This window comes from Balaenoptera ricei, chromosome 12 (assembly GCF_028023285.1).
Source record: "Balaenoptera ricei isolate mBalRic1 chromosome 12, mBalRic1.hap2, whole genome shotgun sequence".
NCBI classification, from domain to species: Eukaryota; Metazoa; Chordata; class Mammalia; order Artiodactyla; family Balaenopteridae; genus Balaenoptera; species Balaenoptera ricei.
This window is the reverse complement of record NC_082650.1, coordinates 44,872,005-44,899,392: the sequence shown is the minus strand read 5'-3', so window position 1 is coordinate 44,899,392 and position 27,388 is coordinate 44,872,005. Positions and strand designations below refer to the sequence as shown.

At 36.5% G+C, this 27,388-nt stretch overlaps 1 long non-coding RNA gene across 2 annotated transcripts in view; it reads left to right on the top strand.

Moving 5' to 3' along the window:
• Window positions 1-4,013, top strand: part of LOC132375962 (uncharacterized) — a 40,678-nt gene extending 36,665 nt beyond the window's left edge. For both annotated transcript variants that reach the window (XR_009506177.1, XR_009506178.1), the window contains exon 4: window positions 3,812-4,013. This is a non-coding gene — a long non-coding RNA (uncharacterized LOC132375962). The remainder of the gene's footprint in view (window positions 1-3,811) is intronic.
• Window positions 4,014-27,388: the final 23,375 nt, after the last annotated feature.

The window sequence follows — 27,388 nt, the reverse complement described above, 5'->3', positions numbered from 1 at the left end:
AAAAATGGTCCCTTTCAGGTGTCAAATACACTAGGTGTGCCACTGCATCCATCTTTTCATTTTAACTCAAAAGAAATAAAACACATTCTTGATCTTTTTAGTAACACAACTTTGTTTTTGAAAATTATGCCAGAAAGCAGTTCATTTTAATAAGGCAAACTTTTAATAAGAAATAGAAGTACCCTTAAATACAGCTCTCATGCACTGTAGATTCTGGTAATAATTACATTTCTAATAAATGTATGCTTCATGTCTTAACTATTTCATATAAGCTTAGTAGGATGAAAAAAATACAAAAAATACAGCCTGTTGAAATTTAGACATGAAGAAATAGAAATTATGAATATCTCATAACAACTGAAAAAAGTTGAATCTCTAATTTAAAACCTTCCAATATAGGTCCAAATAGTTTCACTATTTAACTCTAGCAAATGTTTAATGAATAAACATCTTTTATGCTTTTTCAGAAAACAGAAAAAAAACAGATAACACTCTTCAACTTAATTTATGAGGCCAGCATAACCTTGACATCAAAACATGAACAGGAAATTATGAAGAAGAAATTTCTGGGCAACCTCAATCATGAACATATATATCAAAATTCTTAATTTCAGCTAACCAAACAACATGTACAAACAATAATAGGTCACAAATAAGTTGAGTTTGTTGTAATTACGCAATGTTAGTTTAACATTAGAAAACTAATCAGTAGAATTTACCACATTAAAAGAATAAAAGGAAAAAATTATATTATCATCTTACTAGAAAAGCAGTTGATTAAAGTCAGCATTTGTTTATGATTAAAAATGTCTTTTGGCAAACTAAGAATAGAAGAAAATTTCTTTAATCTAATAGAGGTTATCTACAAAACACCAATAGCAGACACCATGGAAATATTGAAAGCTTTCCTTCTGAGATCAGGAATAAGACAAGTATGAGAATTATCACCATTTCTGGTCAGCCTTATACTAGAGGTCCTAATCAGTGTAGAAAGGAAAGAAAAAGAACTAAAAGAAACAAATAAAACTGCTATTATTTGGGATGATTGTGTATATAGTAAAATCCCAAAGATTCTACAGATAGATATTAGAATTAAATGAGTTTAACAAGGTTGTCTTTGTTAAGCTCATTTAATTCTAATATCTACCTGTAGATTTTAAAAATTACAGTTCTGTGACAAGTAGCAGTAGGAAATAAAGCTGAAAAAATTTATAATTGTATCAAAAAATATTTAAAATCTAGCAATAAATATTAAAGAGTTATGGGAAAAAAACATTTCCCATAACATTTCTGAGAGACATAAAAAACAAATTAAAGCAGCCCGATGCCACATTCACATATTGGAAGACTCAGCATTTAAAAATGTTAATTTTCCTGAAACTGAGCTTTAGGTTTAATGAAGTTGTTCCAATAAAAATCCAAGTAGGTTTATATGTGTGCTTAAGTGTGTGTCTATTTGTATGTGTGTGTGTATATGAGGAGAGAGAGAAAGGAACTTTAAAAATATTCTAAAGATATATATATGAAAATTCAGAGGACCAGGTACAGGCAAGACACTCTTCAAATAGGAGGATAAAAGTAGGAGGATTTTTTCTACTAGGTATTAATACTTATTGTATGTCTGTAATAATTAAGATAGTGTAGTATTGGGGTGAGAATAGACAAAAAGATCAATGGCACAAATCAGAGTCTAGAAGGAGATGCACCTTTGAAATAAATCAGTTGTCTCTATATTAAACTGGACACGAAAAGTACCAATAAAAGGAAAAGACTGATAATTAGACCATGTTAAAATTAAGAACCTCCATTTATCAAAAGACACCTTTAATTACCTGTAGTCAAGTTACAAGGTAGAAGAATATATTACATATGTGAGTCTTGTATCCAGCATACATATAAAGAACATCTACAAATCAATATATAAAACAACCCAATGAAAAATAAGCAAGAGACCAGAACAGGCATTTCACAACAATAGGATACCCCAATTGCCAATAAATATAAGAAAATGTCTTTAATTTCTTTAGTAGTCAGGCAAATGCATATTAAATTAAATTAAATGCAAATTAAAACCACAGTTAAATATTACTAGATTTCCTCCAGAATAGCTAAAATTAAAAATACTGATAATCCCAAGTATGGGTGAGTATGTGGAGCAACAAGAATTCTCATTCACTGTTAAAATGAAAGAATGATAAATTGTCCATAAAAAGAGAATGGAATTAACATGTATTTATATCATTCATGCATTCAAGTGGCAAGCACTGACCTGTGCTGTGTCTCAACTGTCCTTCAGGACAAGTGCCATATCTAGTTTACAAAAAAGAAAAGTGAGCTTCAGGAAAGCTAAAGATCTTTAGTAAATCTATAAATCTACTAAGTGGAAGAGCCAGCATCTAAACCAGGTCTTTCCAACTCTCAACGCCATATTCTTTTCAGTATATCTATAAAAGCATCCTTTTAAAATGCTATCCTCTCTTTTTTTCAAAATAAATATATAAATTTCTCTTTTTACAAATTTAAAAATATCACTCTAATTACATTATTTCATGCATTTTGCTCCTCACCCAGAGATAAGACAATGCAGTTTAGAAAATATTGTGATCTGTGAAAGAAGTTCATTTCTTTGCTGTGTTGATCTCTACCCTTGCTGCTTTCTTTTAGTGTATTGTATTTACTTAGTGAACATTATTGCACTAATCTGTTTACACATGTGTCTCTCATTATTAGATTCTAATATCTTTGAGGGAAATCTCTTATCTTTGTGCCTTTATATTCCCAGCATATCACACAAATGTCTGTTGAATGAATGAATGAACTTTTATCCTTGACACTTTGACTCAGAATGCGCAAATTCCCATTTTATCTCTTTTAAAGAAAGATTGAAATCACTCTGCTACCTTCTAGCAGAATTAAAGCTAAATCATGTTCTGAAAGATAAAGGATTCTACTTCATCTTTACATTTGAAGTGATTCACAAATAATTCCACTTCTTGTTGCTCTATTCATTCATATACTACCTAAGTTTCACCAACTATACCCAGAGAGTTTACTGAAAGTTTTGTTTTCTTCTCCTCTTCTGTGTGCACCTACACATAAACATTTCTCTCAGAATTATGTTCAGCGTATGTCCTACATTTGTATTCAGATATCAACTCTTTATAGGAGAAAAATCTAAAAACAGGTATCTTGCCGTATATGAACAGAAAATACATTCCTGTTGAAAAGGTTCATGATGACCTAGACATATAAACAGTTGAATGGGAGATGATATACAAGCTACAAGATGCTAAATGATGTGATAGAATTAATTTTAGCCAAAATCTTGCTCATCTGAATGTTATAATTTATAAAAGTTGTGTTAAAAATAAAGAAACGGGGAGACGGTGGGACAGGGGTGCAAAGGAACGGAAGGGAACGGGGCAGTGCTTTCCCTGTCCACTTAGGCAGTGGGAAGCCTGTTGGGATCCTGGGCCTAATCCTGTGCCCTCGGAGCCTCCCTCCTGCCATGCAGAACCCAAGCCCTGCACCTACACCCTCACTCAGGGCCCTACCTCCAAACTCCGGAACCCCACACTCCAGAGGCCCTCCTTTCACGTGCTGCCTCTCCCCTTATATGCAGGTCCTAAGCAGAGGCCCCACCCCACGTTTGAACGTCGCCCCACCTAGGCCCTGCCGCATGCTCAAACGTCACCCCCCACCTGCCTAGGTCCCACCCCACCCTAAACGCCACCCCTGCCTAAGTTCCACCCCACCTAAACTCTGCCCTCATAACCAAGGCTTTTTTTTTTTTTCTTTTTTCCTCTTTTAGATTGGGGTTCTGTTTTACCTTGCTGATTCATTGCTGTGGATTCTTTTATATTTTTATTTTTCCCAATAAATCTTTTATTTTTCTAATTTTATTTTATTCTTTATAGTTTGTTAGTTATCTCTCTTTTTGGCTTGTTGCCCCTGCCCTTTTTTTTTTCTTTTTTCTGCTGTGGTTTTATTTTACCTTATTGCAGTTGTTTCAATTATAGTTTTATTTTTGCTAATATATTTTTTATCTTTCTGATTTTATTTTGTTTTTTACTCTTTGGTATTATACTACTATTTTTTCTGTCTTTCTTCCTTTTTTTTTTTTTACCACTCCACGAAGCTTGCGGGATCTTGGTTCCCAGGCTGGAGGTCTAGCCCGAGTTCCTATGGTGGGAGCTCCGAGTCCAAACTGCTGGACTAACAGAGAACCTCAGACCTCAGGGAATATCAGTCGGAGTGAGGCCTCCCAGAGGTCCTCATCTCAGCACCAAGACCCAGCTCTATCTAACTGCCTGAAAACTCCAGTGCTGGACATCTCAAGCCAAACAACCAGTAAGACAGGAATAGAGCACCACCCATCAAAAAAAAAAAAAAATGAAATGACAAAAAAATATGTCACAGATGAAGGAGCAAGGTAAAAACCTACAAGATCAAACAAATGAAGGTGAAATAGGCAACCTACCTGAAAAAGAATTCAGGGTAATGATAATAAAGATGATCCAAAATCTCAGAAACAGAATGGAGAAAATACAAGAAACATTTAACAAGGATCTAGAAGAACTAAAGAGAAAACAAACAATGATGAACAATACAATAAATGAAATTAAAAATACTCTAGAAGGAATCAATAACAGAATAACTGAGGCAGAAGAATGGATAAGTGAGCTGGAAGATAAAATGGGGGAAATAACTGCCAGGAAGCAGAATAAAGAAAAAAGAATGAAAAGAATTGAGGACAGTGTCAGAGACCTCTGGGACAACATTAAATACACCAACATTCAAATTATAGGGGTCCCAGAAGAAGAAGAGAAAAAGAAAGGGTCTGAGAAAATATTTGAAGAGATATAGTTGAAAACTTTCCTAACATGGGAAAGGAAATAGTCAATCAAGTCCAGGAAGAACAGAGAGTCCCATAAACCCAAAGAGAAACATGCCGAGACACATATTAATCAAGCTATCAAAAATTAAATACAAAGAAAAAATATTAAAAGCAACAAGGGAAAAGCAACAAATAACATACAAGGGAATCCCCATAAGGTTAACAGCTGATTTTTCAGCAGAAACTCTGCAAGCCAGAAGGGAGTGACAGGACATACTTAAAGTGATGAAAGGGAAAAACCTTCAACCAAGATTACTCTACCCAGCAAGGATCTCATTCAGATTCGACTGAGAAATTAAAACTTTTACAGACAAGCAAAAGTTAAGAGAATTCAGCACCACCAAACCAGCTTTACAACAAATGCTAAAGGAACTTCTCTAGGCAGGAAACACAAGGAAAAGACCTACAATAACAAACCCAAAACAATTAAGAAAATGGTAATAGGAACATACATATCGATAATTACCTTAAATGTAAATAGACTAAATGCTCCAACCAAAAGACATAGACTGGCTAAATGGATACAAAAACAAGACCCGTATATATGCTGCCTACAAGAGACCCACTTCAGACCTAGGGACACATACAGACTGAAAGTGAGGGAATGGAAAAATATATTCCATGCAAATGGAAATCAGAAGAAAGCTGGAGTAGCAATTCTCTTATCAGACAAAATAGACTTTAAAATAAAGACTATTACAAGAGACAAAGAAGAATACTACATAATGATCAAGGGATCAATCCAAGAAGAAAATATAACAGTTGTAAATATTTATGCACCTAACATGGGAGCACATCAATACATAAGGCAAATGCTAACAGCCATTAAAGGGAAAGTCAACAGTAACATAATAATAGTAGGGGACTTTAACACCCCACTTTCACCAATGGACAGATCATCCAAAATGAAAATAAGGAAACACAAGCTTTAAATGACACACTAAACAAGATGGACTTAACTGATATTTACAGGAAGTTCCATCCAAAAACAACAGAATACACTTTCTTCTCAAGTGCTCATGGAACATTCTCCAGGATAGACCATATCTTGGATCACAAATCAAGCCTTGGTAAATTTAAGAAAATTGAAATCATATCAAGTATCTTTTCTGACTACAACGCTATGAGACTAGATATCAATTACAGGAAAAAAACTGTAAAAACTACAAACACATGGAGGATAAATGATATGCTACTAAATAGCCAAGAGATCACTGAAGAAATCAAAGAGGAAATCAAAAAACACCTAGAAACAAATCACAATGAAAACACGATGACCCAAAACCTATGGGATGCAGCAAAAGCAGTTCTAAGAGGGAAGTTTATAGCAATACAGTCTTACCTCAAGAAACAAGAAAAATCTCAAATAAACAACCTAATCTTACACCTAAAGCAATTAGAGAAAGAAGAACAAAAAAACCCCAAAGTTAGAAGGAAAGAAATCATAAAGATCAGATCAGAAATAAATGAAAATGAAATGAAGGAAACAATAGCAAAGATCAATAAAACTAAAACCTGGTTCTTTGAGAAGATAAACAAAATTGATAAACCATTAGCCAGACTCATCAAGAAAAAAAGGGAGAAGACTCAAATCAACAGAATTAGAAATGAAAAAGGAGAAATAACAACTGACACTGTAGAAACACAAAGGATCATGAGAGATTACTACAAGCAACTATATGCCAATAAAATGGACCACCTGCAAGAAATGGACAAATTCTTAGAAAAGCAAAACCTTCCAAGACTGAACCAGGAAGAAATAGAAAATATAAACAGACCAATCACAAGCACTGAAATTGAAACTGTGATTAAAAATCTTCGAACAAACAAAAGCCCAGGACCAGATGGCTTCACAGGCGAATTCTATCAAACATTGAGAGAAGAGCTAACACCTATCCTTCTCAAACTCTTCCAAAATATAGCAACGGGAGGAACACTCCCAAACTCATTCTACGAGGCCACTATCACCCTGATACCAAAACCAGACAAAGATGTCACAAAAAAAGAAAATTACAGGCAATATCTCTGATGAACATAGATGTAAAAATCCTCAACAAAATACTAGCAAACAGAATCCAACAGCACATTAAAAGGATCATACACCATGATCAAGTGGGGTTTATCCCAGGAATGCAAGGATCTTCAATATATTGCAAATTGATCAATGTGATACACCATATTAACAAATTGAAGGAGAAAAACCATATGATAATCTCAATAGATGCAGAAAAAGCTTCTGACAAACTTCAACACCCATTTATGAAAAAACTCTCCAGAAAGAAGGCATAGAGGGAACCTACCTCAACATAATAAAGGCCATATATGACAAACCCACAGCCGACATCATTTTCAATGGTGAAAAACTGAAATCATTTCCTCTACGATCAGGAACAAGACAAGGTTGCCCACTCTCACCACTATTATTCAACATAGTTTTGAAAGTTTTAGCCACAGAAATCAGAAAAGAAAAAGAAATGAAAGGAATACAAATCGGAAAAGAAGAAGTAAAACTGTCACTGTTTGCAGATGACATGATACTATACATAGAGAATCCTAAATATGCTACCAGAAAACTACTGGAGCTAATCAATGAATTTGGTAGAGTAGCAGGATACAAAATTAATGCACAGAATTCTCTTGCATTCCTATACACTAATGATGGAAAACCTGAAAGAGAAATTAAGGAAACACTCCCATTTATGACTTGCAACAAAAAGAATAAAATACCTAGGAATAAACCTACTTAAGGAGACAAAAGACCTGTATGCAGAAAACTATAAGACACTGATGAAACAAATTAAAGATGATACAAACAGATGGAGAGATATACTATGTTCTTGGATTGGAAGAATCAACATTGTGAAAAATGACTATACTACCCAAAGCAATCTACAGATTCAATGCAATCCCTATGAAACTACCAATGGCATTTTTCACAGAACTAGAACAAAAAATTTCACAATTTGTATAGAAACACAAAAGACCCTGAATAGCCAAACCAATGTTGAGAAAGAAAAATGGAGCTGGAGGAATCTGGCTCCTGGATCTCAGACTATACTACAAAGCTACAGTAATCAAGTAATTGATTGCCAGTACAATGAATCATTGTACTGGCACAAAAGCAGCAATATAGATCAATGGAACAGGATAAAAAGCCCAGAGATAAACCCACGCACATATGGCCACCTTATCTTTGATAAAGGAGGCAAGAATATACAATGGAGAAAAAACAGCCTCTTCAATAAGTAGTGCTGGGAAAACTGGACAGCTACATGTAAAAGAATGAAATTAGAACACTTCCTAACACCATACACAAAAATAAACTCAAAATGGATTAAAGACCTAAATGTAAGGCCAAACAGTATAAAATTCTTAGAGGAAAGCATAGGCAGAACACTCTATGACATCAATCACAGCAAGATCCTTTTTGACCCACCCCCTAGAGAAATGGAAATAAACAAATGGGACCTAATGAAACTTAAAAGCTTTTGCACAGCAAAGGAAACCATAAACAAGAGAAAAAGACAACCCTCAGATGGGAGAAAATATTTGCAAACGAAGAAACTGACAGAGGATTAATCTCCAAAATATACAAGCAGCTCATGCAGTTCAATATCAAAAAAACAAATAACCCAATCCAAAAATGGGCAGAAGACCTAAATAGACATTTCTCCAAAGAAGATATACAGGTTGCCAACAAACACATGGAAAGATGCTCAGCATCACTAATCATTAGAGAAATGCAAGTCAAAACTACAATGAGGTATCGCCTACACCAGTCATAATGGGCATCATCAAAAAATCTACAAACAATAAATGCTGGAGAGGGTGTGGAGAAAAGGGAACCCTCTTGCACTGTTGGCGGGAATGTAAATTGATACAGTCACTATGGAGAGCAGTATGGAAGTTCCTTAAAAAACTAAAAATAGAACTACCATACGACCCAGCAATCCCACTACTGGGCATATACCCTGAGAAAACCATAATTCAAAAAGAGTCATGTACCACAGTGTTCATTGCAGCTCTATTTACAATAGCTAGGACATGGAAGCAACCTAAGTGTCCATCGACAGATGCATGGATAAAGAAGATGTGGCACATATATACAATGGAATGTTACTCAGCCATAAAAAGAAACCAAATTGAGTTATTTGTAGTGAGGTGGAAGGACCTAGAGTCTGTCATACATAGTGAAGTAAGTCAGAAAGAGAAAAACAAATACTGTATGCTAACACATATATATGGAATCTAAAAAGAAGAAATGGTTCTGATGAATCTAGGGACAGGACAGGAATAAAGACACAGACCTCGAAAATGGACTTGAGGACATGGGGACGAAGTGAGAGAGTAGCATTGACATATATACACTACGAAATGTAAAATAGCTAGTGGGAAACAGCTGCATGGCACAGGGAGATCAGCTCCGTGCTTTGCGGCCACCTAGAGGGGTGGGATAAGGAGGGTGGGAGCGAGATGCAAGAGGGAGGTGATATAGGGATATATGTATGCATATGCTGATTCACTTTGTTGTGTAGCAGAAACTAACACAACACTGTAAAGCAATTATACTCCAATAAAGATGTTAAAAAAAGAAAGAAAGAAACATTATTTTAAAACTAATATTAAAATACCTGAGTGACATGTGGTCTGCTGTATTTACTTGCATGTTTTAAAGAAAAAAATAACATCAAATTCTATTAGTGTCGTTATATTGTGCTCAAAATATGTTTGTATTTTAGGCTAAGTTCATAGTCTTTGATGCAAAAACATTAATGACTATGTGATACATATAAATATTTATGACTATAAAGAGAATAAGCTAATGATAGTGATATATTGATAATGTCGAAGTTTAGACTTTATCTTTGTTAATGCAGTAGCCCTATGAGCTGTAAATACTATCATTATCTCTGTTTTACAGATAAGAAAACTGAGGCACACACAATAAATATTTGCTCAATGTCACACAGCTGATAAGCGGTAGAGCTGGTACATAAATTTAAGTAAATTGACTCCAAAACCCCTGCTCCCTACTGACATGCTATGCAGTACCTCATATATATGAGGAAAACATATATAAGAAAAGACGTTTTGTGCAGGATTTACTTTAGCTAAATTTTTCAACAGTGTCATTATTCATCATTTAAGATTGGAAATGCTCTTATTGCAGAATTAATCTGGAAAAAATGAAAAGCATTGGTATTACTGATGATTAGAGAGAGTCCTGAGGTCAAATAAAGGCTAAAGATTTACAAAATTGTGCTTTGATGAAGTCTGAGATTTCAGATACACCATGGTAAAATGGTTTTACATACTTCTTAATCACTATTTGTAAGCTAAAATGTCCCATGTGATTTGGTTTTTTTTTTTTTTTTAGAAGTGGCTCTGAAGATATCAAATATGTTAAGTCTGCTCTGATTTATATAGACTTTTTACTCCTGTATTCAATAACACCTTTAGCAATTTGGGGGGACATAATAAAATTTGGTATAACCATGACAATTATCTTCAGCAATTGCAGCAGAAATTTTATAATTACATTGATCCTGTCAGGTAAGAGAAACAACCATAACCACAGAGAGTAAACTTCATCAGTTCCTTTCTGTAAAACAAGAGCTTTGTTTTTCTTCACACCTCTGTTTTGTGTCCTGATTAACCTTACTTTTCTGGCTCTATTTATCTTTAATTAATATGCATCCTTGCATAGTGAAATGTTTTAAATTTTGGTCCTTTAAATTCAGAAATCATTATAATTCATAAACTGAACGAAAAATTGCCTTTGGCGTAAGTACAGAGAGAGTGGAAAGCTTAGCTAAACAATTTGACCCACACCCAACCAGCATCTGCAAGGTTTTTGTTACCTAATTTGCAAAATCCATGTAGCTTATTCTATTGACAAAGCTGTAGAGTGATAGAAAGCTTTTTCCACCTTCCAACAAAGTACTGTACACGCAGCAGCATGTTTATAAAACAAAGCAGCTTCTTGCCAGTTAATCAAGATTCTCCAGCTTCCCCTTGTCAAGGGTGTCTGGACCTCTGAGGGCTTTCCTAGACATCTTTGCCCAGGTCCATCTGGAACTGTACATTCCTCTATGATTACAAATAACAAAACTGAGTATTCCAGAAATGTTTCCTCTAATCTTTATTTGTCTCATGCACCCTGTGCTAGAATCTCTGTTCATCTGTATCCATTTACTAGTAACTTGCTCCTGTCAGTAGATAAATTAGTTGGTCTTCTTGCCTATAACTGGCTGAAAAAGCCCAGGATGGGATCCTCCACCCCAGCCCTATCCATCTGTTCACCATATCCCATGGCCACGTGTCCCAAACTTTTCCTCTCCCATAGCTGATGTGGCTACTCTACGCTTCCAAGAACTTACATAATGTTAAAACTTAGAACATTTACAAGTTGTCAGGGAACATGCACCCACCCACAAATAATAATCTCTTTTCATGTTTTTTTCAAAAATAAACTTTCCTTTTTCTCTTTTAAACTTCATGGTTTATTTCAGTTGAATTGAAAACAGTCTTCAAAATTTTTTTTCAGAACTGCAATTGGAGGTTGGTGAAAGGAGGTGGTAAATATAGTTTTGAAAGGAATGTTCTGTTAACAAACTCAGATATTATTTTGTGAGCCATGGGAAACCATCATTTTGCTGTTTTAACATGGAGTGAAATGATCAGAGCTATGGTTTAGAAATAATAATCTGACTACTGTGTTTTGGATGGATTAAAGAGAAGAGAACAGGGTCATGAAAGCCAGTTATTGCTGTAGGATCAATCTGGGTGAGAAAGTAATGAAATCCTTAACTAAGGAAGTAGTAGTGGAAATGACTAGGAAGGAGACAATTGTCAGTAGAATTGGTAGGATTTAACAACTGAGTACATTGGGGGAGATGGAAAGTCAAAGGTAACTGAGGTTTCAGGTTGCCTGTTGCCCACTCTTAGTGCTAATAATGTTATAGAAATATGGAACAACAGAAGAATATCCATTCTGCAGTTAGGGAGATAGTGAAATACCCAAGAAGAGGTATTTAACCAGGCAGTGGAAATACAGAAGTTATAAGTTTTGAAAGTCTCTTTACTGATAGTTTTTGAAAATGGATAGAATTTCTATGTGAGAGTGTATAGTATAGAAAGATGAGTTGCATGGGATTTTAAAATACATTCACTGAGACAAAAAGGATTGAGAAAGACAAGTACACAAGAGGAATAGTCATGGAGGTGTGAGGAGACCCATGAGAGTACACAACCACAAAAAACCAGGGAGGAGAGCTTCATGCAGAAGGTTTATCTACCTGGGGTTGATTGAGACGCTTGGATATGCAGATTAATGTTTTTACTCAAATTTGCTATGTTTTCAGTTATTATTTTTTTCAAATATTTTTCTGCTCTCTTCTCTTTCTCCTCTTTTTGTGGAACTCCCACTACTTGGATGATGGTACACTTGATGTTGTCCCACAGGTCTCTGTTCTTCAGTTGGGATAGTTTCTACCAATCTGTCACTGATTCTTTCTTGTGCCTAATTAAATCTGCTATTGAGCCCTTCTAGTGAATTTTTTATTTTAGTTTTCAAATCCAGAATATATGCATTTCATTCTTTTTTTCTAATTTCTGTCACCCTACTGAGAATTTCTATTTGTTGATTCATTGCTATCATACTTTCCTTTAACTCTTAATCATCGTTTACTTCAGTTCTTTGAACTAAATAGCTGCTTTTTAGAATAAGTGTTTTGTATTTTTTGTTTGCAAGATTCAACATTTGGTGACAATCAGAGAATGTTTTTATTGATTGCTTTATTTCCTGAATATAGGGCACACACTCTTGTTTCTTTGCACATCTCATAATCATTTTGTTGAAAACTGGACATATTAGAAGTCCAATGTGCTATCCATGGTGCCACAGAGCCCTACATAACTGGATGTTTTAGACAATATATCTCAATGAGTCTGGATTCTGATTATTTTTTTACTTCTGAAGGTTATTTTTGCTGTGGATTTTTGTTTGCTTGTTTAGTAACTTGCCTGGGCTAAATTTGTGAAAATTTTCTCCTCTGCCATTTGCGTGTGCTGATGTCTCTGCTCAGTTTAAAAAATATATAGATATATGTATACAAATATAGATATACATGTATATCTATATGTATCTATACATTATATATATCATATATATCTATGTATGTATATATATATTTTAAAACTGAGCAGAGTTATATATATGTGTATATAGTATATCTACACCCCCCCCCAAACACACACACATACATACACACACATACAGTTATTTTTATTCTAAGCCTGGTTTCCTTAGGATGTCCTTTTGTCTACATGGCTGAGTGACTGGACAGAGGTTGTGTTCAACACCTTAAGCCAGTAAGACTTCTGTCCTCTGCAAGTGAACCTCTGTGTGTGTAGGGGAGCTCATTCAAAGTTCAGGCTGTTCCCAAGTCTGCTCCCGCTCCAGCTTTTACTTTACACTGGGCCTTTTCTTATCTCCTCTGTGCATGCACACAGCTCCAGGGTTGGCTAAGAGTGGGTGACTATCTTTGGTCCACTCTAGTCACCACATATACACAGCCAAGAATGTGCCTCAACCATGACCACAAGCTCAGACTGGTAGAGCTCTTAGCTTTCTTTGTTCACCCACCTAAGTGAAATCATCACTTTCACTAAGAGTGCTGCTGGGAGGGGTTGTCTGCCACCACTCCAGGTTGACAGGCGGCCAGTCCTCATAGCTGCCCTGCCTCTACAAAACTTCTGTTCTTACTGAGGGCAGAGTGGGAGGCAGGGGAGGAATAGGCGAGCAGGGCAGGGTGGGAGCAGCTTTAGGATAGAATGGCACAGACTCTAATTATTCTTACTCTAAGTTCAGCAGTTTGTCAAACCTAAACACTTCACAGATTGTTGTATGCCTTTGGTCCGTTTTCAGAGTGCTGCTACAATGATTGTTTTTGTCGATTTTATCTAGCTCTATGGTTGCTTTTTGGAGAGAGGATTTATCAGTCTCCTCATGTGTTCATAACTAGAAGCTCCAACACCTATTTATTGCCTTAAGAAGAATGGATTATATATTAGTTCTGTTTCATGTTTACATGAATAAAATTTTTAAAAGATTACTCTGAGCTCATAAACTTTAAGAGATTAAGTCACCCAAATCTGTTTCATTTTAAAATTTTATAATTTACTTTTTCTCTATTTCAAAGTGATTTAATGTGTCCTAAAAAAATAGGATAATAAGAAAATTGTAAAGTGATCAGGCCATTTCAAATGCCTTAATAAAAACTGTTCAAGGGGATTAGCTGAGCACTAGCATGAAGGTCAATGTAGTGTCAATATACTTACTTCCTCACAGAGCAGAAACCTTCTACTCTCTAACTTCTGTGGCAATAAACTTTTTTTTTTGGCCGTGCCATGCATCTTGTGGGATCTTAGTTCCCTGACCAGAGGTCGAACCCAGGCCCCCTGCAGTGGAAGCACAGAGCCCTAACCAGTGGACCGCCAGGGAATTCCTGGCAATAAACTTCTTTTAAAGAAGCATAATTATATCAGAACTCATTCTTCAGAGAAAGAAACTTGAATCTCTTTTTCATATCACAAAAGCTTACTTCAGAGAAGCCTGGATAAGCCAATCACTTTTAGAACTTGCAGGGTCTTGACTTCTCCCACATTTTCTCAGGGAAAAGTGTTAAACAGACCATCATTAGCCCATTAATCATAAAAATATCCACTGACACAATTGTCTCCTCTTTGAGAGAGAGCAAAGAATCCAGTCAGGTATTACACTGTATTAAATTGGTGATTATGATATTTAAGACTGTCCTTAAACAGCGAAGTATAGGGCTCTGTAAACATCAGGCAAGTCCTCACCGTTGTCATGGTAATTCTCAAAGAGGAGTTATGTTCCACATGTGTATTTTCACTGAACACGTACACTACTGTCAGCCTCCAAGTAAAGAAAAAAGGTAGAGCAATATCTGGGTGTTTTTCATGACTTTAGACATGATGAAGATAGACTATTTTATTATATAATGATTTTCCTGGCATACCTTCTGTTCAAAAAAAGGAAAGAAAGAAAGCCCTGAAAGTCCCACGAAACATCCCAGTCTCTGTTCTGTGTTGTATTATTTTACACAGAACTTACATTCTTAGAAAAGAATGTTTATTCCTGTGTTAAAAGCTACTCAAATTGGCTAATATTACCGATACTATAGTTTGTTTTTACATAGTGGTTAGTAGAACATTTGCTGTGATTGAGCATGAATTTTGGGTTTTTTTGTCTTTCTTTTTTCTTCCAAATAGTCAACACCATTAATAACTTTCCTGTAACAGAGATGTGAATGTTTTCTCCTTGCTGAATCCCCAGTCTCATGAATCCACAGTCTTAGAACCCTTATTTTAACCAAATAGTCGTCTGATCTCAGTTTGGCTGTTCTATACCCAGATCTCCTGGCAGCAACAGAGTAACCCTTGCTAGTACCTGTGGTAGAAAACAGTGTGTTTTGAGTATAGTAGAAGATAAAAATAAATCTGATACTTCATATCACATTTTAAAACTTTTATTTTTTTATTTAAGAAACGTGTTAAGTTGGTAACCTTATTAACATTTAAATTTCTAAGAACCATTTTTATAGCTGATTATATTATTATTCTTATTGGCTAAGTATATCACAACTACGTTCTACTACAATATTATTATAGTAATGTGTGTTCTTTATTAATAACTTCATTATTTTTACCTCCTTATGAAATAGCTACATATACACTGAAATTTTTAATAATGTTCCACAAAAAGAGAAAAAGAATAAGGGTTATTGACCATCTTGGATTAATTTTTCATGAATCCAGTGTCCTCAAGTATATAATTTTAGAAACAGGTTTATCAATTTAATTCAGATGATCAGTCTTTGCTGATTAAAATAGTCCTCTCTGTCATCAAGTATACTCTGAATCCCAGGGCTTTAGGGATTTGAGTTTGTAATTAGAAAGCTCCCTGGTAAGCTAGGAATGAGATAAAGGTCTTGAATGTTCGTCTCCACTCTGGTAGAACCTGGAGAGTTGTCTCTTACATTTTATCACACACCTTTCTAGTGACTGAAGTTCTCCTATTCCAGAGTGCTGCTTTTTAGTTTATGAGAACTTCAGGTCCCATCATTAAACCTTTACTAATTGTGTGTAACCTCCTTGGTTACAACTAGTTTCCACTGGACCGTAACCAAAGCTCATTCCAGTCTCTGCCCATCATCTGGGAAAAGTTAGTTAGAATCTCCAGACCTCAATTTTGTCCATAAATATGTAAAACAAAAGGGTCAAACTAGATGTCTAGCTGTAACATTTCATGATTTTGGTGTTTATATATTCTTGGAATCAGTATCAATATACAATGGTGCCTTGCTGATTGTTACTTTGTGTGAGTCGGCTATTATCTAACTACACATTATCTATCTACACATAGCTTCCTGGGCACAACCAGTTTTTTCAGACCTTACCTTTCCCTGTTACTATGTCCAAGGATAAGTTCAACTAAAATGACCAGTTAGAACCATTTCTTTGCTCAATCATAAAGGTTCCTCAAACACAGGGCTGCCTCAGATGATAAAGTACCTGCCCTAGAAGAATCTCTCAATAGGTACTAAATTGGCATGGGTCATTGATCCTAATTTCTAGGCTCTGCATGGAGGTAGCTGTGCCAGGAATGGTGGTTCTGAAAGGCAAAAGGACTTAAAAATCTACAGGGTTACTGCTAGACAGGATAGAGGTCACTAGCTTTGGAACTGGGTAGTAGGAAATTGAGAAACAAAAAGCAGGAACTTTGGGATTCTTTGAGGAGCACACTGCAAACCACCACAGCCCAGATGTTTGTGCTAAAGAAGTAAGAGGGCCAAGAAGAAAATGTTAGTCGGGTCTGGAACTTCACTCATTCCAATAACATGCCTGGCAGAGAAATCACTAGCCGTTTTACAACATAACCTTAGGGCAAGTATGGGCAAGCTTTGGGTGGGCAAAAAATTGGCTTCCCAAAACTGACCTGGCTTGCCAAGCCAACCCACACACATGCCCTACACATGGATTCTTCCTTTCTTTCCTCCTTCCTTTCCTCTGTTCTTTCTTCCTTCATCCCTTCCTCCCTCCCTCCCTCTATTCTCTTCCTCCTCCTCCCTTCTCCCTGCTCCCTCCTCTCCACTTCCTCTCCCTCCTCCTTCTCCCTTCCTTCTCTCTCTCTCTCTCCCCTTCTCCAGAATAATCTGTGGGATTGTGGAATGTGTTTGTCAGACAAGTTCATCGGGGACGATTAAGAATAAGAAAGGCATGAGTCTTGTGGTCATCATAAGTGTTTGGGCTTCCCCACCACCTTATTCATTTATCTAAGCACTAAAACCTAGGTCTTTACTAATTTATGGTTCAAGTATACATATAAGTAAATGTGTTTGTGTGTATGTGTGTACATGGAAGTGTATATCTCTGTGGGTTTGTCTTTGTATAAACACTGATGGATACTTTTACAAATGACCTGACAATGACCTTTAATTTGTGTTTAAGCAGAAGGAACTTTATGTTCTACTTTTCCTCTTGAGAAATGGAAAAACTACTAAGGGTGTGTGTGTTGGGGGGCGGATGTTGAATCATGTGTGTGAGTGTGTGTTAGGTAATATTTAATGGAAAATTTGGGGATATTTTCCTTTGTAGTAGTCCAAATTAACATGTTTATGTCATGGATAGTTACTGGGAATAAATATCTTTCTTCATGAAGGCCTTCTTAATTTCCAGAAAATCTTATAAATGTTTATCAGTAAAATCTTTAAGTAGACTTTGTTTCATTAATAATAATAGCTACCTTTGAGCATTCACTCTGTCTGGCATTGTGTCCAACACTTTACATTCATCCTTATAACCTTGAAAGATGGGCATTAATATCCCCAGAAAACTGAGATTTGGGGGGTGCTAAGTAATTTTCCTGAGCTTATAGAGCAAATAAATTGTACAGCTGTTACTTGAACATAGATCTGATTGTCTCTATCCATAGGACACTTGCCGTTGTGACATAGAGGGACTCGGGTAGATGTGGGGCTTATTTTATAATTTTTCTCCTTTGATGAGAGCTTCTCTATCAAGATGTTTGCTAAAAAAAAAAAAAAAAAAAAAAAAGATGTTTGCTTTTTGTGAACTTTAATGGCTAATGTAAAATAATTTGATAATTATTATTTTAAGTTTAAAAAGTCTTAGAGTCAATCTAAACATAGTGATATGTTTTCTTAGATTCTTAGAAAAGGTTTTAGAGTATATGGAAGCAGCCTTCAGATACTGAATCATAATGGTTATCTGCTTTTAAAAAGTGATGTAATATCATTTTCTAGAATCTAGACTTCAGATAGCTTTTAAATATACACCTATATTTACAGCAATATGTAGAGGTAATATTTTCTGATATATAGTCCTTCTCTTAAAAAGAATGAACATAATAATTAGTGCAGTCTACACAGGAACAGTCTTCCTCATATTTGTCCTTGAGAAGTGAGGCAAGGATTGGAGATTCATTAAGTAAATGTTGACCTAGACTATATAAATTTAATTATCAAAATCCTTTTTTAAAAAAATTAAGGAGATTGGAAAACGTTTTTATTTCCAACCAATGAGTAAATTTTTATGTATTGATTGAAAGCATTTTGTGTGCTATGTGCTTCTTTGGTCTTAGACACATAACCTCATGTAGACCTTACAGCTGCTCTGCAGGCCAGTTTTCGTTCTCAAGTCAGGCTCTTTCAGTTGCAAGAAACAGAGTTGCCACTCTCATTGCTATCTCAAAAGGGGTAAGTTGTTTTAAGAGAGAGTGGATGGAAGGTTTGCACAATAAGGGAACCATGAAGCTTATGGAATTGCTGTACAATAAGGCCTTACAAGAACTTCAGTTAGAACTCTGTCAGAATGGGAAGCAGCTCAAGAAACTCACTCTTTTCACCTCAGGAAGGATAATATTTTTCTGGCATTAATTCTTTTTTAAATGTTTGGTATCATTCACCAGTGAAACCAGCTGGTCCTGGGCTTTTCTTTGTTGGGAGGTTTTTGATTACTGATTCAAACTTCTTATTCATTAATTTGTTCAGATTTCTATATCTTCATAATTCAGTTTTGGTAGGTTTTATGTTTCTAGGAATTTATCCATTTCTTCTAGGTTATCCAGTTTGGGGGCATGTAATTGTTCACAGTAGTCTCTTACGATCCTTTATATTTCTGTAGTATCAATTGTAATGTCTCCTATTTCAGTTCTGATTTAATCCTTTAAGTCTTCTCTCTCTCTCTCTCTCTCTCTCTCTCTTCAGTTAGTCTACCTTCTTAGACTGCTTTATTAGTTGGTTTAGTTTTTAGTCTAGTTTGTCCATCTTATCTTTTCAAAAATTCAATCTATTTCATTGATCTTTTCTATTGTTTTTCTATTCTTATTTCTGCTCTGATCATTGGTTATTTCCTTCCTTCTGCTAAAATTGGGCTTAGTTTGTTCTCTTTTTTCTAGTTCCTGGAGGTACAAAATTAGCTTGTTTATTTGAGATTTTTTTCTTTTTTCTTAATATAGGTTAGACTTGCCTTTTCAGCATTCCTTAGGTTTTGATATGTTGTGTTTCAATTTTAGTTTGTTTCAAGATATTTTTAAATTCCTCTTTTGATTTTTTTCTTTGATACATTGGTTGTTCAAGGGTGTTTTGATTAATTTCCACATATTTGTGAATTTCTAGCTTTCCTCCTGTTATTCATTTCTAATTTCTTACCATGGTTGTCAGGAAAGATACTTGGTATGATTTCAGTTTTCTTCCATTTGCTAAGGCTTGTTTTGTGACTTATCATATGATCTATCCTGGAGAATGTTCTGTGTGCACTTGAGAAGTGTATTCTGGTGCTGTTGGATGTAGTGTTCTGTATATATCTATTAGGTCTATTTGCCCTAAAGTATGTTTCACATCCAAGGTTTCCTGGTTGATTTTCTACCTGGATGATCTATGCATTGTTGAATGTGTGGTATTAAAGTCCCCTACTATTATTGTATTGTCTATTTCTCCTGTCAGATCTGTTAGTATTTGCTTAATATATTTAGGTGCTCCAATGTTGGGTGCATATGTATTTATAACTGTTATATCTTCTTGATGACTTGACTCCCTTATCATTATATAATGACCTTTGTCTCTTGTTATCATGTTTGTCTTAAAGTCTATTTTGTGTGATATAAATATAGCTATCCCTGCTTTCTTTTGGTGTCCATTTACATGAGATATATTTTTTCATTCTTTCACTTTGAGCCTATGTGTGTTAAAAAGCTGAAGTGAGTCTTTTGTAAGCAAGATGTTGGGTCTTGTTTTTTTAATCCATTAATGTCTTTTGATTGGAGAATTCATTCCATTTATAGTTAGAGTAATTACTGACAGGTAAAGACTTACTAATGCCATCTTATTAACTGTTTTCTGGTGTTTTCTAGTTCCCTGTTCCTTTCTTCCTCTTTTGCTGCCTTCCTTTATGAATTGACAATTTTCCATAGTGGTATGCTTTGATACTCTTCTCCTTACCTTTTGTGAATCTACTATAAGTTTTTGCTTTGTGGTTACCATAAGGCTTACATAAAACAGCTTATAGATATAACAGTCTATTTTATGCTAATAACAACTTAACATTTATTGCATAGAACAACTCTACCCTTTTATTCCACCCGTTTATGTTTTTGATATTATAGTTTACCTATAATAGAAATTACTTTTATATTGTGTATCCACTTGTTTCAGCATTTCTTTCAAGTGGTTATACACTCTCAGCATTTCTTGCAAGTGGAGATAAACTCCAGCTTTTGTTTGTTAGGAAAAGTCTTTATCTTGCCTTCATTTCTAAAGGACAGCTTTGTTGGGTAAAGTATTCTTGGTTGGCAATTTCTTTCTTTCAGCACTTTGAATATATCCTCCATTTCTCCCCGGTCTGCAAGATCTCTGCTAAGAAATCGCTAATAACCTTATGGGGGTTCCCTTATATGAGAGAAATTTTTTTTCCCTAGCTGGGCTTTTAAAATCTCTCTTTGTCTTTGATTTTAGATGGTTAAAATGTGTCTTGGAGAAGATCATTTTAGATTGAAATTTGGTGTGAACTATTAGCTTCATGAACTTAGATGTCCAAATCTCTCCCCAGGTTTGGGAAGTTCTCAGTCATTATTTCTTTAAGTAAGCTTTCTACCCCTTTCTCCCTCTCTTCTCTTTCTGGGACTCCAATGATATGAACGTTGTTTCTTGGAATGGTGTCCTATAAATCTCATAGGCTTTCTTCATTCCTATTTATTCTTTTTTCTTTTTCTCCTAAGATTGAATAATTTCAGTTGATCTGTCTTCTAACTCATTGATTCTCTCTTTTTTTCAATCAAGGCTGCTGTAAAGTTCTCTATTCAGTTCTTCAGTTCAATCATTGTATTCTTCAGCTCCAAAATCTCTGTTTGGTTCTTTTTTATGTTTCTCTCTCTCTGTTGAACTTCTCATTTTGTTCTTGTATTGTTTTCCTGATATTGTTAAATTGTTTATTTGTGTTGCCTTATAGTTCTCTGAGTGTCTGTAGGATAATTATTTTGAATTCTTTGTTGGGCAATCCCTGGATCTCCATTTCGTTGGGGCCAGTTATTAGAGCTTTTACTGTATTCCTTTGGTGAAGTCATGTTTCCCTAATTCTTTGTGTACCCTGTAGCCTTGGGTAGGTGTCTGTGTTTGAAGAAAGGCTGACTTTATCTGGGTTTTATGGGCTGACTTCATTAGGGAAGACTTTCATCTATGGGTGGGGGCACACTGAAGTGTACTCTGGTCCCAGGTCTAGTGGTACAGGGTGCCAAGCATGAGGGTGTGTAGCAGCACTGGGTTCTTAGGGGGAGATGATGTCTCTTTGGCTCAGGCTGCTGGGGTCCACATCATTGACAATGGTGTGGTGCTTGGTGAGTACTGCAGGAGGTCCACAGTGGCTGCAAGGGCTACTGGGGTCCTCAGTGGTACTTCTAGGTCCAGTGGCTAGGGACCAGGGCAGGCAGCAGGGCGGCTGGAACTGGTGGTGTGCACACACTCAGCTGTGGGGGCCAGCTGCAGGTACCTGTGTAGTGGTAAGGGTTGGCTGCAAACACACACGTAATGTAGTGGTGGGGGCCAGGAGCCAATGACATGTTCACTAGAATCTGCAGGGGCCCTGGCTGTTAGCATGTTCTTCTGTGTCTCCAAATTTCCCCCTAGGTATGCACCCTTCAGGAGGTTTGTGATGGGCATCAGGCCAGTGGGTGAAAGTGCATGGCTGGAGGGGCTAGACTTGAATGTGCACATGGCAGTGGGGGCAGCTGTGGGAATCTTGTACTCACGAGTTGCAGAGGCCTAGGCTGGTTGCTGGTTTCGTTCTGGGCTCTGGTCGGGGTGGGGAGGGGAGGTAGTAGGGAGGGACTCAGGTGACCGGCATCAATGAATGAGAACACCTTTCATCTGTTGCGTGAAAGCTAGTGAAATCTGCAGGGGGTCTGTTGTGACTGTGCTGGCCATTAGTTTCTTCAGTGGCAAAATCTGCTGGGTTTGTCTGCATATCAGGTCACTGTAACTGCAATTGCTTCTACTGCATAGCTGCTGTTGGTAGCCCCTGCTTTTTTTTCCTTGTTCCTAGCTGTCTCTGTTTGTCTCAACTTTGCCTGTCTAGGTAGGGGGGACCAAAGTGGGACCTTTGTATAGTGTTCCAAAAGGCTGGGTAAGCAAGTTGCTCACTCAGCTGTTCCTTTCCTGACAAAGGGAACTCCTTCTAGCTGGGAAGTTCACTCTTGGTGCTGAGCAATGCCAGCCAGGGGATGGGATGGTAACAGGCAAAGTGAAGCTGTCTTCGTTCTCTTCTGGTGCTGTTATTCTTAGGTGTTTCATTCCACTGTGCTGTTAGGGTTTCTTAAGTGGACTCCAGAGCTCTCCCAGAGCTGTTTTTGTGTGTGGATAGCTGTCTAATTGTTGATTTTTGTGGTGGGATGGAGGCTGTATTCTCCTACATCACCATTTTGGTCTCACCTATTGTTTTTTGGCTGATACTTTTAAATCATCTGCTCCATTTAGGCCACAGATACCCTCATCTATTGATGCACTTGAGACCCCTTTGCTTTTCCTTTGGGATAACATTAGCTAGGGCTCATTCAACCTAATTTCAACTTGTATGTTTTCTGAAAATTCCCTAGTAGCCTCCTTTGTCCATGCTTAAATGATTTTGGAAGTCTAGAAGGGAGACTTCTGATATGTATACCCATTTTTTTTTTCTGTCAGTAAAATGGAAGTATTATGGGACTCTTCACTTTGATAAGTTCTCCCAACTACTCTGTTATCACTCAGTTGAAGACATATGAAGGTGATAATGTCTTAGATTGAGGGCAACCAGTCTACAAACAAATGTTAAGCGGCTCAAAAATAGATCGATAACCACAGCTGCAGCTCCATCAAGTCACCAGCTGGACACGTCCTGGCAGAATAGCATCTGGCCACCTTTGTTTTGCAACATCAGCTCACTGTTTTGTTTTTTTTTTTTAATACATTTTAACTTGAAAAAGTTAAATTGCCCTCAATAACTGAAAGCACCCTATGCTGTCAGGATTCGTGTTGAAATCTTCCAGCTCACACAGGAGACAGAAGATAGCCCTCATGCTCCCTCTCTGGAGAGTCTCTGGAGGGGCCGCTAACCACGTGATCACTGCTTCCCTTATTCCACCTACCTCTGAACAGCAGGAAGCCTCAGTTAGGTCAGTGAAGAGGTTTTAAACACTGCTCTGCAGACTGGAATGTACTGGTTGCACATCAGGTTTATCTAGTGAGATTTTTAAAGATATGACCCATGCTCAAGGAATGGGATGAGCTCAGAAATATTTTTTTAAGTTCCTCTAGTAATCTTGGTGAATAGCCAGGCTTTGGAACCATGACTCAGAGCATCAAAGAGAAATGTAGCCCCTTTTCCTTCCTATCTTGTAAAATTTACACTACTGTCTATAGCTGTGTTGTCCAAAATGGTAGATGGCAGCTACTCCCAACATGGGGTTATTGAGCACTTGAAGTTACATGGCTATTTGAGATTTCAAAGGCATGTTGAAATAACAGTATTTCGGACATATTGGGTTAAGTAAAAATTTTATAAAACCTTATTTCACCTGTTTCTTTTCATATATTTTAATGTAGTTACTAAACATTTAAAATTACATATGTGGCTTGCATTAGATTTCTTCTGGACTGTCCTTATCTGGAAGGCATCTGTACCACAGCTCAGGAATTTTGAGTCATAAAATTCTAAACTTCAAGGAATCTTGTAGATGATACAACCTTTCATTTCATAAATGAGGATACTGGCCCCAAGGCGGGTGCTGTGACTTATTCAGGTCCCTGACTTGGTGGTAGAGCAGGAGGTACATAACTGGATCTCCATTGAGCGGTAGCTTTTCCCTCCCATGCTGCCTGTGTTTGGCTGCAGTTGCCACACTGAGTGTTTCAGGGTTCCTACAATACTGGGGCATGAAAAGGCTTACTACCCTCAGCCCCTGCTGCAGTCTCTGCTCACCAGATCCTGTCTGCATAGCTGGTACTTCCAAATTCATTACTAAAAAGCCATATTTGGGCCTTAAGTCAATGTCTCCCCTTTTCATCATCTCACATTAATTACTAGCTTTGACTCCACAGGGAGCTGTGGTTTTAGTAAAGTCTTGATATCTTTCCAAAGCATGGCTGGGAAAAACGGAAACAAAAAACCCAAACCAACAACAACAAAAAAAAAGCAAAAAAACAAACCCTTCTAACTAATTGAGAAGTGTGAACCTTTGAAATTCATTAATAATTTTTTCCCCCAAAGTTTACTACATCTTGATTTTCTCTGGCATCCACAAAACAATGTTCCTTCTCCAGTAGTAGTTCACTCTTCAGAAGGATCAAGTGCTGATGGGTGGTGAGCCACTCCTTGGCTTCTGCCCTTTAGCCATAAAAACAAGGTGTTTTTTTTTTGTTTTTTTTAATGACATCAACATAGCCTTGCTTAGATAAGACTTCTTTTTAAGCTAAAAAATATTTTTCCTTCTTTCTCATCTGTTAATAAATTATTTGAGAAATTTAAACAAATAATGTTAATAGGTAGCATCCAAAATATTTCTAGAATCCATTGCCCTGCAATAGGAATATTTGCTGCTCTGAATGGTGCATTCCAAGGACCCACTTTCCCGGATGATTCCAAGCTGGTTGAGGTCCATGTACGTACATGTTCCAAGATGTGTGTATGTGTGTGTCAGAGTCTGAAGACACAGAGAAACACCTGGCTGATGTCTTTGCATTTTGATGTATTTTCTTCTGGATTCCTTAGGTTTAAGCTGAGCTGTCAAGTGTAGAATTTATAGAGTAATTAACCCAAGTCACTGATAAATTAAAATGCCCCAGGAAAATAAAGCTAGGTAAATAAATCTGGTTTTAGAATTTCTTAGAACTAGGTCACAACATGATTTCTAACTTCAGTCCATTACTATTTAGTTGAAGCCTTGCTGCTGGCAGAAAGCAAGCAAGTTCTCCTTCCCTGACTCCAAAGCCCTGTATCCAGGGCAGCAAAAATTTCTTTTTATGGCCCTAGTTTCCTCATGACTTATAGATGTCTTTCACTGCTGCTGATTCTTTCTGACCATAGAGATAGTCACTCTGTGATAAGAAATAAAAGTAATAATCAATAGGTGACATGTTTAGAGATTACAGTATCAACACCATCTGCAACAGCAGGCTGCAGCCTATGCTGGTATGTATGCTACCATATAATTATTTATAAATGGAGGAGGTGGAAAGAGTTTTTGAAAGTCTCTAGCTTTGTTGAGGGGAAGAGCTATTCTTTAGTAATAAAAAACCTGAGATGAGGTAGTGAGGGAATATGGTGGGTGTGGTCTGGGATGTGCAGCCCTTGGAAGCCTTCTTCCCAGTGGCAGGAATTGATGACTTATGATCGTCCAGGTGGACTTTCTCCTTGATGAACTGATGACTTCTAAGGTGTGGGAAAACTCTGGTGCCTTACAGATCTAACAATCGCAAATTTTCTTGATGTACCTCAAAAACACACACTCTTCCTGTTAAAATATCTATGTGACCCTTGGGAAAATCTCAAAGGTAGTGTAATGCTTTAAACCTTATCTATGTTACTACTTTTTCCTTCTTCTCCTGCTACTACGAGCAGGCTTCTCAATGTCACAAGGTATCTGTTTTTAAGCAGAGTTGTCTCTACTTCGCTATTTAAAGCATCAAGACATCTTCCAGATTTACGTAGGTTAGAAAGAATGCAGAAGCCACAGTTTCAGTTTCATATTTCTTAGAGGTCTACATCCTTAAACTTTGAAACTAAACATGAACAATCTCTCTCTACACATACACAGTAACCCCAGTGCAATATTTTTAAGCTGCAAGTTGCAATCCATTAGTGAGTTTTGAAATCTATTTAGCAATCAAAATCTTTCTTTTTTAATGAAATCGACTAAAATAAAAAATGTAAACATTGGTTTCTGAAACTTTGTTTTATACATATCTATTTCTATATCTATCATCTATCTACCTAGCTGTCTATTATCTATCGTCTCTTTTCTGTCATCTCTCTATCTATATTAGTTTTTAGTTAAAAAAGAGTTTTGAAGAAAATCTGTTTTGTGGGAACTGTCAGAAATAGATTATTAGATTCTGTGACAATTCTTATGATTTCTTAGTAGACTAAATAGGGAACACTTCCTGTGAGTTTGCGTATATGATGATGTCCTCCTTTTATAACTTCTTCCTCCCAGAGCTCCATGTTGGATTTTTTTGGGGGGGGGAGTTTTGGGGACTTTTTTTTTGGCCTTTTAAAACTGTGGGTAGGGACATTAAAAATGATTAATACTAACTCTTAAAGCCATCCAGAAAAATTATTAGAGGCCCTTGAATCCTGGCTCCAAGCTCTCTGGGCCAGATGCAGCTCCTGTTCCTCCTCACTGATGCCATCCAGCAGAAGAGGCTGGTAAAATGTCAGCTCCTTAAAGCCTTTGTCTTGGTGGGCACTGGCTCTCAATGGTGCATTAAATGAAAGAGGTTGTGGAAGAATCAGGCACCTGTTCAGTCTTTCATGTATCATACTTCATGAATGTACTTGGAGGTCAATAGCCAATGAGACTTGTTTAAACTTCTGAGCAATAGAAACACCAAACCAGAAACAGAAATTTAAAGTGAAAACTTTATAATGATATGAAAAGCAGAGCATAATTTCTAAAGGAGTAGTTATCATGTGAAATATTGCTTCCCTATGCAATTTTGACACTTCAGTCATCCACTCTGGGTATAGAATCTGGCACTTCTTTGATTGTCAATCCAGAATAATAGAGCTGTCATTTGTCATCTCAATGTCTAAGCAACAAAGGTCACCTACAAAGATAGAGGCCAAAAATAATTTATATTTTCTGGTTTATCCTTCATTAGAACTATTCTGCTTATTGGGGAAAGGAAGACACAGACA